At 37.8% G+C, this 16134-nt stretch overlaps 1 protein-coding gene across 17 annotated transcripts in view; it reads left to right on the top strand.

Moving 5' to 3' along the window:
- Positions 1-16134, top strand: part of Elavl2 (ELAV like RNA binding protein 2) — a 153348-nt gene that overhangs the window by 115886 nt on the left and 21328 nt on the right. The window lies entirely within an intron of this gene.

Raw genomic sequence — 16134 nt, 5'->3', positions numbered from 1 at the left:
GTCAATTTACTCTCCTGCCCAGTGTAGACATTGCCAATCAATCATGACACCCTTTCTCATTGAGTCTAGATGTGGCTCCCAAATATTTTTCAAAATAGTGTTCCAGACAACCTCTATCAATTGAATCAAGTTGGAACCTGTTTTCTACCAGTGATTTAAGAAATCAGCTCACACTATAGCCTGAAGTGGTGAGGGGAAGTTAGTCAAGGCTGACTGTGGCATTCATCTTGCTTAGAGACTTGTCTAGAAGATTTGTGCTCATTTTTTTCAGGTATCTGGAAATGCAGTGTCATCTTTGTGCTTAAAAGTTACTTATTTTAGAATTGTCAGTTAAGGTAATTTGTTAACCCTGGGTAGTTTTGACATCTTTTACTTTATATTTCTTGGCCCATAAAAAAACAAGTCCTGTCAGCTGTGTTTTTGCTAAAGAAAACTTCATGGTGGCTCCCAAATGCACTCAAATGTAAGGTGTCCAAGAATTCTGTGTGTTCCTTGGACTTTTTTTAATGAAGAAAAAGATTTTACCCTTAAGGCAGAAAATGAACTAGTTACTGTGTTATCAAGATTTGAAGGAAAATTAGATTTTTAATACAAAGATAATAAAGACTTAAGTTTCCTTTGAATTTTGTTAAAATCTAAATTGCTTTTTATGAATTGTTCACACCTTTTGTATTTTTTGTGCCAAGATATTAATCTTTTAATAATACTAATAAGTAATAGTCAATATTATATATGATATATATATAATATATATACACACACACACATGTGTATATATATGAAGGACATCCAGCATCTAGTTGTCTATAGACTGTTTTGTCTACTCTTTCCTGCATATCTGTGCAGGTATCCCCTTCCCCAGCTTAAATTAGCAGGAGTCCTGGATATCGGTGTGTCTTAGGCTGAGGACCTGAGATGTGGTTAAGACAAGCCTGGGATGTATGGTTGAAATGGCTGTGCCCAGGAAACACCCTTTTCTGCACTCCAGACAAGTCATCCTCATTTCATTTTTAGTTCTTTTGCGTACATCCCAACTGCTGTAATGATTCAGAATAAGGTAGAAATGCAGAGGAAACTGATCCCCCTAAGAGAAATGTCCAAGGTTTTCAAGAGACCATTGATGACAGCTGCTTACTTACCGTCCATGATCCAGACTTCTTTCTTCAGAGCCCAACTGCTTGGGCTGAAAATGTGGAAGAAAGGACAGTAATGCCTTGTGGCTTTTATACTGTAACATCTGCTATTCCTCTTCTGATTTTCTGAAATGCGGGTGGGGTGATGGGTGAGCAGCAGGCTGCTACTTTCCCCACCCCCATTTGGTTCCTGTAAAAATATCAGATATCAGCTGGTATCCTCAATTTGGCCCAGATTCCACTGAGAGGCAAAGCAGACCACTTTCCAAAAGTCTATATCACCAATTTTGCCTTTTTTTTTTTTTTTTCATTTTTCCCCTTAGTTTGAATTAGACAGGTCCTGTGTATTACTGCAAAGGTCTTGAGACAGATTTTTTAAGTGTTCACAGCTATAAGTACCTTTTGCAAGCTGTATTTCTTTCTAGTCCTGGGGATGCTGTTTCATAAGTTAGTCTCTTTTTCTCTTCTCTCGTCCATCCTGATGATGGCTGTCAGGCTAATCTTTAAAAATACCACTATCCTCTAGTTACTCCTCAGAAGGAATTTTGTCATGTTCTTGTTTCACCACATCATTTGGCTCAGTTTTGGGGACTTGTCGCCAGTGCCGTTGCTGTTCTCCAATGTAGTAACACTAACTCTTCCCTTGCAAGTGGCTCTCTTCCCAGTCTCTGTGTGTATGCTCTTGGGGCTCCCACTTCCTGGTGCACCCTTTCCCGTTCATTTTTGGTTGAGTTGCAGCTGTCCATCTTTTGGAGCCCATCAGAAGTCCCACCTGCAGCTGCTGCCTTGCTGAGTTGTTCCAACTCATGCTGGGTCCCTTCTTGGTATTTTTTTTTTTCCATGAGGAGCCACAGAAATTTTGGAATCATGTTGTGGTTTAGGTATAAGCATTATTTTCTGTCCCCAATAAGAGTAAAGACCATGGTACTCTTAAAACACCAGGCACAAAACTGACTCAAATATTTGTCTTCTGATACCTACATCAAAATTCTCGCCCATAGCACCATGCATTATTTCAGAAAGTAGCAGCTTATTTTTATTTATCAGTATACAAATGTTTGAGTACCCCTCGAGTTTAGAATTAGACACAAGAAATACCACTTAACAGTTAGTATGACTTTGGTAAAATTCCTGGTTATTGGAATATTGAAATAGTGAATCAAGTGCTGTGAACGGTGGTTTATTTAGCAGTTTCTCCTGGGGCTTCCTAACAGCATCAGCACAGTAGGGCTTCTGGTAATAGATGGGATGTTGAATAAATGACACGTACTTGCTGTTTCTGCAGTGAGTTGAGCAAAGTCCCTCAGGTACTGTGTGATCCTAAAGCAGTTGTTCCCAGACTTGGTTACGTGATAATCACATGGGCAGTGAGAGAAATACAGGTTGCAGGACCCACTTCAGCTCTATTAGGTCATCTCCAGATGAGATTTAGGAAAGGATTGGTTGGTGGGTTTATACTGGGGGTTAAACCCCCACAGTATTCTACCACTGAGCTACATCCTCAGCTCTTTCTGTTTTGAAACAGGATTTTTTCTAAATCATCCAGGCTGGATTCCACTTGCCTTCTTCTCCTCTCAGCTTCTTAAATTGCTAGGATTATAGGTGTGTGTGTCATAGCACAATGGCAGATAATTTGTGACAGCAAATCTGAGGCCAACCACTTAGGAACTGCCAAAACATACCTTTTTATTGGTGGGTTTTCTATTTGATATTTGATATGCAAAGTTCCATTTGTCTTCTAGTTTTTGCCTTGGTAACCCTTTTGTGGTTAATTCTTTTAACCAGACTACTACTTCAATTTTTTTCTTGAGTCTGCTAGATGCTAGATTAGAATTTGGAGCTTAATATGATTCAAACAGTCTTTGCTTTTAGAAAGCGTGGATTAGAAATTAGAAAACTTAATATGCCCATGTTGGAATTATTTCAAGAGTGTCACTAGTAGGTTAAAAATCTCAATATAGTTATTCTCTTTTCCTACGGAACACTTTTTTCCTAAATGGAGAGAAGTCCTAGCATCTTATCTCGATAGGGATATCAGAGCATCCTTCAGCTACATGATAGGTAGCTCTTGTGGTTTGAACCTTGCCCACGTGGTCCCTGATATTGACATGGTGAAAAAAGGTGGGATTGTTACAAGGTGTTAGCTTCAAATATTAGAGAAAAGGTGTAATATATGTACAATTAAGCTACCCAGGGGGCAAAAAAATATCTCTTTGCAGCATCAGAAATGGTATTGTGGTGGCAGGAGCTTCTCATCAGCAACTCTCTGGTCCCCATGGGAACCTTTCCACTGGTGGACTCTTCAGGGTTCCAGTGGTTGATACTCGTCTCAGGCTTCATGCTCTTTTTCTGCTCATTTTGATTTTAGGGTACCTTAAGTGTTGATAAAATGTAAGTATAATAGGAAGTATTTCTGGATTAAAGCAGTGCAGACTTCAATTCATGATCAGAAGTAAAATCATTACTTTTGCAAAATAAAATCATTTCCAAACATGTATGTGCATGTGTCCCCATCATGTGCTCTGGATAGATGATTATGATGAGTACAGTGAAGTGGCCGGGTGACTGCTGCCTGCTCTCCCAGCTGTTGCCTTTTCTACAGGTAGCTTAGGAAACTCTAGTTTTCCAGAATTCTTGAGGAGGTTTTTTTTTTGTTTTTTTTGTTTTTTTTGTTTTTTTTTTTTTTTATTGGAAAATAGGAGCCATTATCTCAAGGAATAGAACTTTTATTCTTTTTTTGTTTTCATGGGACTAGGGATTGAACCCAGGGCCTCGCATAATGCCAGGCAAGCATGCTACCACTGAGCTAGATCCCAAGCCTATTTTATTTTATTTTTTTCCGCTTTTTAAAATCCGTGCATTATAGTTATATGCAGTGGTGGGATTTGTTGTTACATATTCATATACACACACAATATAGCAATATAATTTGGCCAATATCATTCTGCAGCAATTCCCACTTCGGTTCCTCCTCCCACACCCTGGTCTCTTTACTTATCTCCCTTTGATTTTCATGAGACCCCTGCCTCACCCTTTCTTTTCCTTTTTCTCCTCTAGCTTTCACATGTGAGAAAGAAACATGGGACCCTTAGCCTTCTGAGTTTGGCTTATTTCACTTATCATAATGATCTCTAGTTTCATCCCCTTTTTATTTTGAGGGAGGATCTCATTATGTTGCCTAGGCTGGTCTCACACGCGTTGCCTCCTGCCTCAGTCTCCCTAGGAACTGGCATTATAGTCATGCATCACTGTGCACGCCTGGAATTTTTTATTTTTATAGGCACTGCCCTTAGAAACCAGTCTCTTCTCTACCCACAAAAGAAAACCCCTTCTAGAAATACTACCAGCATAGAAAAACTGCCTGAATTTGGTCTTGATGAAATCGATCTTTTTCTTAATCATTCAGGCATAGAACACGCTACACTTACCTTTGCCTAAAGATAATTAATTTCTATTTAAGCCCATATGGAAAATTTCTATTATAAGTAATTGAAATATTAAATATTAATAGTAATACCCATCCTTAAAGTTTGACAGCAATTAAGCAAAGCTAATAAACCTTAATTCTAAACTATTGTATTGCTTTTAACTTTTTGTTGTTAAATTTATTTCTAACTAGCCTATCTTTTTCTCAATTAGTAAATGTCATATTTGCAGTTAAAAAATCTGTTTAGCATGAACTGGACTCTGAATATAAGAAGAATGTAGAACAGTATTTCTGAAGTCTTATTTTCCCTAAGTCACCTTGCTGTGCAATCTTGGACAAATGTTTTAACCATTTAAGTTTCTATTTATAGCTGTATAATGTGTTATGGGTATAAATTGGAAAATCTGAAATGCTCCAAAATCTGGAAATTTTGAATGTCATCATGACACCACACATGGAAAATTCCACACCATGAAGCTTTATTTCATGCACAAAATTATTAGAACTATTATATAAAATTACCTTAAGGGTATGTGTATATGGTGTACATGAAACAAATGAATTTTGTGCTTAGACTTGGATTCTATCCCCAGGTTATCTCATTATGTATGTGCAAGTATTCCAAAGTCTGAAAACATTTGACATCTAAAACAAATTCTGGTTCCAAACATTTTGGGTACGAAATACTCAACCAATAATTGACTTAGAATAATTAATTTTTACTAATAACTTCTATTCATAATATTATTTATATCTTTGGGGGGAGAGAAATTTTTCATGGTCTCTGAAAAATTACATGTTAATTGTTTTTTAACGAGATGATATTTATCCTGTGGAATGAAGTGGTTAGGGGTGACAGGCAGCATCCTATTCTGTTGACAGTTTTAACTTCTCCCCTTTACCACTGTTGAAGAGTTAGCAAGAATAGTAAAATCTGTGTTGAGCAACACCGTTCTAGCTCTACCGTTTTTCACTAGGATTATTGAGATGAGCCTGTTTTTTTTTTTCTTTTCATTTTAAGTTCTGTAAAATTTAGTTCTAACTATTGAGAAATAGCATATAGGTGCTGTGTAAAATGGACCCTAGTGTAGGGAAGGAAAGGGCATGGAAGATGGAATGTAAATTTGCCAAGGGCTTGCTCACCTGGAAGGTGCTCTAATAAAATGCCTGCAGCACAGTTCTGAGAGATTTGAGACAAATGTCACCATTTTGAGAGTGACACAGTGCAGGGCATGGAAGTTTGAAAGCTGGCATTAGAGGAGGCACTTGGAATTTGTTAAAGCAAGATGGGAGGCCCATGTGGGAGTGAGCCTGAGAGTGAGGAGGGATAATAAAAGCTGAGTGTGCTGCAAAGGGGACTTGCTTTGATTCTCAGGTGAGAGAGATTGGCAGAGTTTTCAGCAGAACAGTGATACAGTTGGGCTTGAGTATTCATTAAGAGAGGCAAGTTGGCTTTGTACTTCAACTCCCCATATCTCAGCATCACACCTCACTGCTTCTGTGGGTTTATTTTTTGTGTGTGTGTTTACTTTTTCTTAATTTTTTTTCTTCTGAGGGTTTATTGTTGGTGATGGTACAAAGTGTAGAAATTTGTAAATCATCTCTTATACTCCTCATTTTTAGACTTGTCTATGGACCATTATTTACCTTTACCTTGAACAGATTTGGAAAATTAGGATATAATAGTTTCAAGGATAGGCCTCAAATCTCCTGAAAACTTATATGAAATGCTAGCCTAATAAATGTCTAGGCAGATCTGTTTGTGGAGTACAAAAACGTTCGTGGAACAATATATGCCAAAATTGAGGTAAGAATGGAAACATTGAGTAAATGATTTTGTCTTTTTAAAAATACAGACCGACCTGGTGCATAATTCCTTTTATATATTGTGTGTGGTGCTGGAGAGAGAATCGGCACGTGCTAGGCAAGCATTCTACACTGAGCTACATCCCCACCCCAACTTTCTTTTTAATCTGTGGTTTGGAAGAATATTCTAGAGCCATATGTCAGGCTTTAACAGTATATTGCTACTTCTGCTTAACAAAAACTCTTCAGTATGTTTAAATAAAATTCTTACACCTTTAGAGTCCAGTAGTACATGGTCATTATTTGAGGTGAGAAATAGGGATGACTTTTTGATTAATGTGTTATTTATGTAATGCCCTTTATGTGTTTTTTAGAATGCTCCATTATGAGCTTGGGTCTTTTGACACACAAAGCCCAGAGGTTTCTTCCTTACCTAGTGGGGTCTTAGTGTGGATTGGTGGTGGCCTATAGGTTCCTGACTTACTTGTCCTCCCTTTGGGACTATTGTGTTCCTCCTGCTCCTTCCAGCTACTGCCAGAGTGAGAGTTGGATGACATTTGGGAATTCCCAGAAGGCAATAACTTGTCCTTCTTCAAACAAATTTTCTTCATATATTTTCCCCCAGTTATTTACAATGGAGATAGCCAGCAGAGAGGGAGGGGTGAGGACCTGGGTGCCTGGTGGCAGGGTCCCCAGTTGGATTTCTGCCCATCCCTGCTTGTGGACCACAGTGGGGGGTGATGGTGGGAGCCTCAGTAATTGACTGAACCCATCTTCCTTAGGAGGAAGTTGATGGATCATTTTGTTACCCAAGCATGCTGCTCCACAGGAAAGTCATGGCCCAGGTAGACGCCTAAACAGTGAGGTCCATACCACAATATCCTTGCTGTTTCTTTTCTGTAACCAGTGTGGAGAATTTTAGTTTTTATAAATTCTTCTTTTGGAAAAGCTGCCTCTTTGTGATCCTGTGCTTGTTGAAAGGTGGGGGAAAGGGCACAGAAGTCATTCTAGTGTGGTTTTAGGAAATTGCTCCTTTTTTTGTTTGTTTGGAGGGGGGAGATTCTGTTTTTGAAATTTAATCACTTAGAGTCTGTGGGAACTTTGAGGTATTTGTAGGCCCTAGAATGGTAAGTATAAAATTGGTTGTGTCATAATAATGAGGCTGAGGAAGGGGCTCAAGTGCTCCACCATACAGTACAGCCATGTAATCAGATCCTTTTGGGTTCTACCCTAGCAAGGAGACAGGATTAACTGATACTGATCTGAATGACCAGGACTCCTTACACCTGAACAGCACTCTTCTCCTTGGCTCTTTATGCTCTTCTATAAATGGGCATCTCCACAAGCATCTCAGTGAGGCACTTTTAGAACTTCACTTTTTTTGTTTTTGTTCTAATTAGTTATACATGACAATAAAACACATTCTGATACATTATACATAAATGGAGTACAACTTCTCACTATTCTAGTTTTACAAGATATAGACTCACACCAGGTCATGTAATAATATATAATTAATAATAGGGTAATGATATCTAATTCATTCTACTATGCTTCCTACCCCCAAATCTCCTCCCCTCTCTTCATTCCCCTCTGTCTAACCCAAAGTATCTCTATTCTTGCCTAGCCCCCCACTCCCTTACTGTGAATTAGCATCCACATATCAGAAAAAAACATTTGGCCTTTGGTTTTTGGAAGTCTTTATTTGGCTAACCATGATATTCTCCAGCTCCATCCATTTACCTGCAAATGCCATCAGTCCATTCTTCTTTAAGGCTGAGTAATATTGCATTGTGTATGTATAGCACATTTTCTTTATCCATTCATCTGTCAAAAGGGCATCTAGGTTGTTTTTATAGTTCGACTATTGTAATTGAGTCGCTATAAACATTGAAGTGGCTGTCACTGTAGTATGCTGATTTTAAGCCCTTTGGGTATAAAACAAGGAGTGGGATAGCTGGGTCAAACAGTGGTTCCATTCCAAGTTTTCTGTAGCACTTTGCTTTTCAGTGGTTGTTTAAGAGGAAGGTAGGGTTGGGCTTCAGTTCATTTACAGCCCAGGAAAGGTGATGCAAGGCCAGTTTGGCTACAGTCTTTTCTGTCCTAGCTAGCTTGAGAGTTAAGGTGAATGTGCTGCTGGCTTCCAAAGATGGAGCCCTTCATTCTTGCTGTCTGTTTTTCATAGTAACGTCAGAGGACTTCTGTCTTTTTATATGGATTCATGCAGAAGCATCAATGGTCTCTGATAGGCATATACTTAATTTCTTCCATGAAATGAAGCTTAGTGTAAGGGACTTACTCTTCTTAACAGGTGCTAATAGCGCTACTGGCTTCATTATGGCTGATAGGATAGCTTTTGTTTTCTCCTACCTCATGTTGTTTATTGATTATTTACTTAGAACAGGTTGTAGGTTCCACATAGTATAAATAAGCCCGATACTCTTGGGGGCCTTTCAGTGTCTTGAGACTCTGAACAGAATTAATAGGGTTGAGTGGGTGGAAGAGCTATATTGTCTTTGAGGTTGAGCTCTTGAGACAGTCCAGAACTTCAGTCTGGGATGAAAACTGGTGTATGGAAGTCATATTTAGAAGATAGGTGAGTGAATGTTGATCAGTTTTTTTTCCAATTATAATTGAACAACAAAGGAATTACTGTAACAACTTCCTGGATCTATTTTATAGGAGACTATCCCTTCTTCAAGGATGCTTTTCTAGTAGGTTCTGAGAATCTTCGATGTTAGTTTTAAAATGACCAAAAAGTACACTGGTGTTGATCTCTTTAAATTTGTATAAGCTCTTTAGAAAAGCATGGATGGTCCATTTCTTTTCACCCACCTTTGCCAGAATTTCCCAACTTGTCTTTAGCATCACTTTTTTATCTACAGTGCTACATCAGACTTGTTTATGAAAGTTTTGTTTCCAGAAGTATTTTGACATGTTGCTTATGGGCAAGTGGAGAGGACTAAATTTTGAAAGTACACAATACATAAAGTCTGATCCTTGCCTGCCCTTTCTCCCCCACTTCTTTGCAGGACTCCTTGGAATGTAGCAGGATTTGGAGTTCTGGATTTGTTTTCAGTTTTCCCTTTCTTGGTCTAGTTTTCTTGTTCATAAAGAAATCTAGTACCATGTTGGAGATGGTACCAGCGTATAGGGTCACTGTGAATACCACTTATCAGGGCAGAACATACTTGTGTTGTCTTATGAATTACACAAGGCAATGATCAGGAATATTCCATTGTTTCTTGGTCTTCTGTTTCTATGTCAAAATTTTATTTTAGAAATCTAGCTGAGGAGGAATTATGAAAAAGCTACCCTTACTCTAAAGGAAACAATTGCAGTGCGTAGCTTAGTTCTTTCTTTTTTTTTTTTTCTTTTTAGCTACTTTAGCATTTATTGTAATTTATGTTATGGAAAAGTGGGTTTAGGGAGAAAAAGCAATAAATCTTCTGGTGTGCTTTGTTTTCCTTCTTCCTTTCTTTTTTACTTTTTTTTTTTTCATTTGGTCATTAGTGCAAAGTTTCTTCCTCCCACAGGAATAAGAAATTTAATCCTTCCTGCTCAGGTTCTGAGGTTACTAATGAGTCCAGAAATGGCCATCAGGTAAACCACAGGAAGGGCAAGGACAAACAGCACTCACATGGTCCTGAAAACTGATAGTTCAGGAAAAGCATTAGTTTGCATGAGTTTTGTTAAATGTCTGTATTAACAGTTTTACTGTCCCTGCTTGCTCTAGCTAAATGACTCTATTCCCATTCCTAGAAAGATTTGAGAGTGATTTCCACCTCAAAGGCTTCTACCAAGCATAGTGGTCTTTTCACAGAGGGCAGGCCAGACTGATGGGCTCCCTAAAGCAGTCACATCCAAGCAGTCCGAGTTTTAGAAATTATTTTGGATGGGTTTTATGGGCTTTGTTTTGCTTCTACATTTTTGCATATGTTGATTTGTATTTTCTATAAATGCTTTCAAGTGATGTGGGAATTTGTCTCATTCAGAAACTAGCATCAGTGGATGGTAAGGAGGAAGATTTGGTATCTGATTTTTATGAACTCTCCAGGAAATACTAATAAGCCCCAGAGTTTGAAAATCACCTATTATACATCTATTATGCAAGGGGCTGCCCAGACTTGCATGTCCATCAATATTGCTAGGAAGGAGTGGTTGATAAAATTCAGATTTCTGGGCCCCAGCTGAATCTGATCATCTACTAAATGAAGAGGCCAAGGAAATTGTATTTTATGGGCCACCACAGGTGATTCTTAAAACAGGTGCTGGCCTGCCCTGAGAACCACTTTTTAGTGTACCTTAACAATTTGCATTGGAGTACTCTGTAGTGCTTGTTTCAAAACAAATCTCTGTGTAAATAACAAGGTTCTCATTTGTGGTTTATGTTAAACTACCTTGAGTGATTGAAACTAATTAATGTGCTTTTAATGAATATAATGCTGGATTTACCCAAGAAATAATATTCTTTCAGCATTTGAAGGTCATTAAATACTTTACCAATACATTAACATAATTTATTGCATATTTGATTCTGAGAGTATTTGGGGAATTGCCATATGGTTGTTCAGGTCTCATCCATTTAAAATGGGTGTTTCTTGTCTTGAGTTCAGAGATAACTAATATGGACCAAGATGACTGTGATTCTGTAGATCATGAAAACTGCTTTTTCAATTAAATAAAAATTTGTCTTTTATAGCCACTCCCCACATCTATACCCCTCTCCCACCCTTCTTAATATCTGGATATTTGCACATTCAAGCTAGGGCCTGAATAAATGGGAATTTGAGCTCTCATCATAAGGCCTCCCACCCATAGCATGCTATAAACTTTTTAGGACAACACTGATTATATACAACCTTAATTTAGAAACCCATTGACCCTGTGAACTGAATTTTGTCCCACAACTATATAATAGGAGGGCATACTCTTGCCAAAGGTTCGGAATGTTTCATCCTGCTCAGATTTGCCCCCCCCCCCCAAAAAAAAAAAAAAAAGATTAATAAGAATTTTTCATGCTGGGGCTGTAGCTCAGTAGTAGAGTGCTTGCTTAGTATGGGCGAGGCCCTGGGTTCAATCCTCAGCACCACATAAAAATAATTGTATCCAACTACAACTAAAAATAAATAAATATTTTTTAAAAATAAGAACTTTTTACTACCAAGTATTTTCTTTGGTGTTCTTTGTTAAGCAGTGTCTTGGGGGAATTGTGAAATATGCATTGCCTGCACACTATCCTGGCCCACAGTGTCAGATGGACTGTGAAGGAAGGGCTAGAAATACCCTCACCTTTGTACTTCTTACCTTGGTGTTAAAGGGCATTGATCTACCAGGTAGTAAAGGGGATGCTATTTGGAGATTTAATTACGGCCAGCAACAGTTACTGATGTTATCAATCAGTGAGACTTGGGGAAAAAGGGCCCAGTGCCAGATCATTAAGGGTAATTAAATACCTGGGGACAAGATTCTCAAGGTAAAGTCAGGGTCTTCCACAGATCTGAAACAGGAGAAGAGCACTTTGCCTTGGAGCAAAGATAAAGGTGGTTGTCCCCTCCTCTCTACCCTCTTTTTACATTTCTGAGGGAGTTCTATAAATGGCAATGATACAGCCTCTTTATTGTGTACTGTGTAGGTTGTCATGTTTTCCTTTAAAACCCTCTTGTAGGATCTTCACCACTGACACTCAAAGGGCTTTAGGAATACAGTAATTATTTTTTATTAAAGCTGTTTAGGGAAATACAGCTCAGGTGTCTAATAGTTATTTGGAGAATGAAGGATCGTCTTTGAGACTATTAGTCTTGCAAATCAGTTCATTTTAAAAAAATGCTTTCCCTGTGATTATTCTCCAATGTCTAATCACGTTAAGAGAGAAATGTCTTGGTAGATTTAAAGTCATAAAACACTCAGTAATGTTTTAGGGGTTATCCCCTTATGTATTGAATAAATTCTTCATAGTTGTATAACTTAACATCAGGTCTGCAAAATACATGTAGGTAAAACGTCTTAGGCTCTGCGAGGAGGGCTTATAATATTTCTGTTACCCCTTTTTTTCTCATTTATGATATGTATGTATCTCACACTGATGTCTGTTTTGCTCTGATTGAGAGCTAAAGGCATAGACAGTCCAAGATAACTTTGAAAGAAAAGGAGTTGGTTTCCTAACATTTCATGTGTGGATATATGTGTGCATGTACACACACATTAGATCCCTGGCAACTGAGTCAGGTCAGGCCTAAAATAGCCTTGGATATTGTATGGTTTACTTATTAATATAGACATGGACTACAGATATTAAATTTAAAACAGGTATTTGAAAGGGGACTGAACTGCTGGGGGAAAAAATCTTGATCTTTGTTCAAAAGAGGAGGAAGATTATTAGGAATTTTTTGGATGTTCAAGGGTTAACATCTTTAAAGGTGAATTAAAGGTTGAGTAAAAAATGATCATTTCATGTTTAAGAGTTCTTTCCCCTTAGGGCCCTATTATATGAAACCAAAACAAGACTAATAGTCTCTAAATTTTTAGGGAAGGTTGCAAATCTTAAAAGTTATTCATGTCCAATATAATGTTTTTCCCCCTTTGCTTTTTACTACACAAAGTGCAAGCACAAACAAATGTGAAACTTTATCTTTTTTTTTTTTTTTGATTGAACTACATCCCCAGTCCTTTTTTTTTTTTTAAATTTATTTTTGGTGTGTGTTTTTTAAAAATATTTTAGTTGTAGGTGGACACAATACCTTTGTTTCATTTATGTGGTGCTGAGAATCGAACCCAGGGCCCCACATGCTAGGCAAGAGCTCTACCACTGAGCCACAACCCCAGCCCCAATCCTTCAAATTTTTTGTTTAGAGATGGAGTCTCACTATTTTGCTGAGGATGATCTTGGCCTTATGATCCTCCTACCTCAGCCTCCCAATCACTAGGATTATAGGTATGTGCCACCTCACCTGACTCAAGTGTAAAATTTTTTTAAAAGGTATTTAATTACAAGTTTTTTTTTGTTGTTGTTGTTGTTGTTGTTAGTACGTAACCATGGCTATGTTGTCTTGGACAGGTAATATCTGTCGGCAGTTCAATAAATTCTTAATTATACAAGCATTTTGAGTGCTTAGTGTGCACCAGTCAGCTTAGCTCAATGTTGGAACAGTGTTAGAAGAAGACAAGGGGTAGTCTTGTCATTGATGTCGTGCAGTGGGGAAGGTGGACTACAATGGAAATGGCCATGTTGCTGGCTGTCTGGAGGTCTCTGCAATAATTTTAAGGGTGATAGGGTTTTACAAAATATATTTTACTAGGTGAAGAAAAGGAAAGTATTATGGAGAAATGGCTCATCCAAAGACACAGAGGCCTTTATCTGATGTACCTTTTAGAAGGAACTCATATCTGAAAACTACTCAGTGCACATGTTCTGTCACGTAATAGCATTTTACATAAGTGATTGGTAGGGATATTTGACTGAACCTAGCTCCATATTTTGCATTTATTCCCCTCTCATGAAGACTTAATTTATTGAGGAACTATGGGAATGAATTTTGAATAGATTAATTCATTTTATCACAGAAATGTACTTGCCTTGTTCTGCAAAGATCTACAGTGACCTGGGGCTCATTTAAACTACTTGCAAATGATACCAAGATGAAGTTTGCCTGTGCAGTATTTACTGTACAGAGATAGGATCATTATGTTTTTATTAATGTATATATAAGTAGGTCAGAGAAGACTTGGGTAGCTTGGCTAACATTGTGGTGAAGCAGTTTTTTTTTCCCCAGGTTACATAACAAAGGGGAAACTTAGTGTATATGGTATTTAATGAGCTTTTTGACTGCCACACTGATTTCAACTGTTCCCTCCTAGGTTATGATGGGAAAACTCATGTATTCTACTTTCCTATGTTTCTGTCAGCTGATTCTTCCCCACATTTAAACTGTTATTCCTCTGCTCATAGAAGTTTCACCCTGACTGATATCTATGGTCTCTGAATCTGCCCCCAACTCACCATTGCAGAATTAACTTTGTCAACAGAAATCTTTTTTTGGATACTGGGGATTTAACCCATTGTGGTTTACCACTGAGCGACATCCTGAGTCCTTTTTCTTTTTTCTTTTAAAACTGAGTTTCATTTAGTTATTTAGGGCTTTGCTAAATTGCTGAGGTTGGCTTGGAACATGAGATCCTCTCACCTCAGCATGTGCCACTGTACCCAGCTCACAGAAATCTTGATTCTGGCTCATCTGGGGTTTCATCCTCAATATGCAAGTCTAATTCCTCTCTTTATGCCTTGCATTATTTTCTAATTGCCATCTGCCCTGCATCCTGTCATTTATCAACTTTTCTTTGACCATAAAAGCACTTATTTTTCACTGCACGTTTCCTTTATTTCTCTTTAGTGGTCTGCTCTCTGAGGGAAAAGGGATCCCTGTTTTCCAAGTACCTTAAAGAATTCTTATGTTTCTGTTTATAATTTCTACATCAGGAGGTTTCTAAATATTGTTCACAAGAAGCAGTGGAGACCTGCCCAATGTGCTCAAAGTTGGAAAGAAAACAATTTAAGTACAGTTAAAAGTGAAACATTCTGTGGAGTTCTTTTTTTGTTGTTGTTTGATCATCTTTAACTTTGGGTGGGTGGCTCAAAACTGGCAATTCCTGGTAAGCATAAGTATGTGATGAAGATATGGTTAGACAAAGAACGTGTAATGGACTTGCTGCAGCTGTTTGCAAAAGATGGGTATTTAGTTAAGGCTGTCCCTTTATGAGGATTTTCTTTCTTTGTAACATCCACTAGCCCATACTTTTGTCTGTCATTAGTGTCTTTTTCATATATTTTTTTTCCTCTTAGGCCTTAGATAATGAGCCTGTGCAAGCCCTTAGGTGTTTGATCCACCAGAATTGACTTGAGAAGAATGGTTCTTTTTCTCCATGCCTTACCAACTAGTTAACTTTTATTCTTAAATGTCTTCAATTTATGAATGTCATCCAACCCATAGTCTTTCTTTGATTTTCTAATAGTATTTTAATTTGTTGATAATGCTTTAGGCATATTTGATATTCAAATACATACAAATTATATTTTAAACATTTTTAGAGATAAAATTCTAATAATTTTCTTGATAACAACATAGCTTGTGTTGGAGATGTCTTATGATCAGGTTTTATAATCTTGAAAGAACCCTTAAGAAGCCATTACTAGAAAATGGCTCTTTAAGAAATAGATGAGTACTGTTTATTTTTCAGTAAGCCATTTTAGCCTGTATTGTTTCCATGAAAGCATAAAAAGCCAAGTTGTTTGGGGTAAGTATCACAATTTATAATCATCTTGACTGAGCAAAACTTTAGAAATAGCTCCTGCCTAGGCCATGCAGGATACCTACTTGCCAGCTGCTAGAGTACCTCCTCAGTGGGTATGACTCTATAATAGGCATACACTTAACATTTCAACCTCTAGGAGCTTAAAACCTACGACGAAAACCGCCTTATATTTCAGTGTTGTTGTCTTGGAAGGAAGCGCCAGAGGTAGTCTGGCCTTTTGGCAGAATTAAAGAATCCTTACCTCTGAGTACAGACTACTAAGTACTGAGATTTCCCTTGTTAAGGCTCTCAAACTTTTTTTTTTTTTTTTTTTTTTTGGTACTGGGGTATTGAACCCAGGGAACTCTACCACTGAGCTACATCTCTGGTCATTTTTATTTTTTATTTGGAGACAGGGTCTCACAAAGTTGCCAAGACTGGCCCTGAACTTGTGATCCTATTGGTTCAGCCTCCTAAGTT

The sequence above is a fragment of the Marmota monax genome, unplaced genomic scaffold (genome assembly GCF_021218885.2).
Source record: "Marmota monax isolate L192 unplaced genomic scaffold, Marmota_monax_Labrador192_F-V1.1 WCK01_AAM20220418_F8-fsc00033, whole genome shotgun sequence".
NCBI classification, from domain to species: Eukaryota; Metazoa; Chordata; class Mammalia; order Rodentia; family Sciuridae; genus Marmota; species Marmota monax.
The sequence above is the reverse complement of the archived record's forward strand: the minus strand, read 5'-3'. Positions and strand labels throughout refer to the sequence as shown.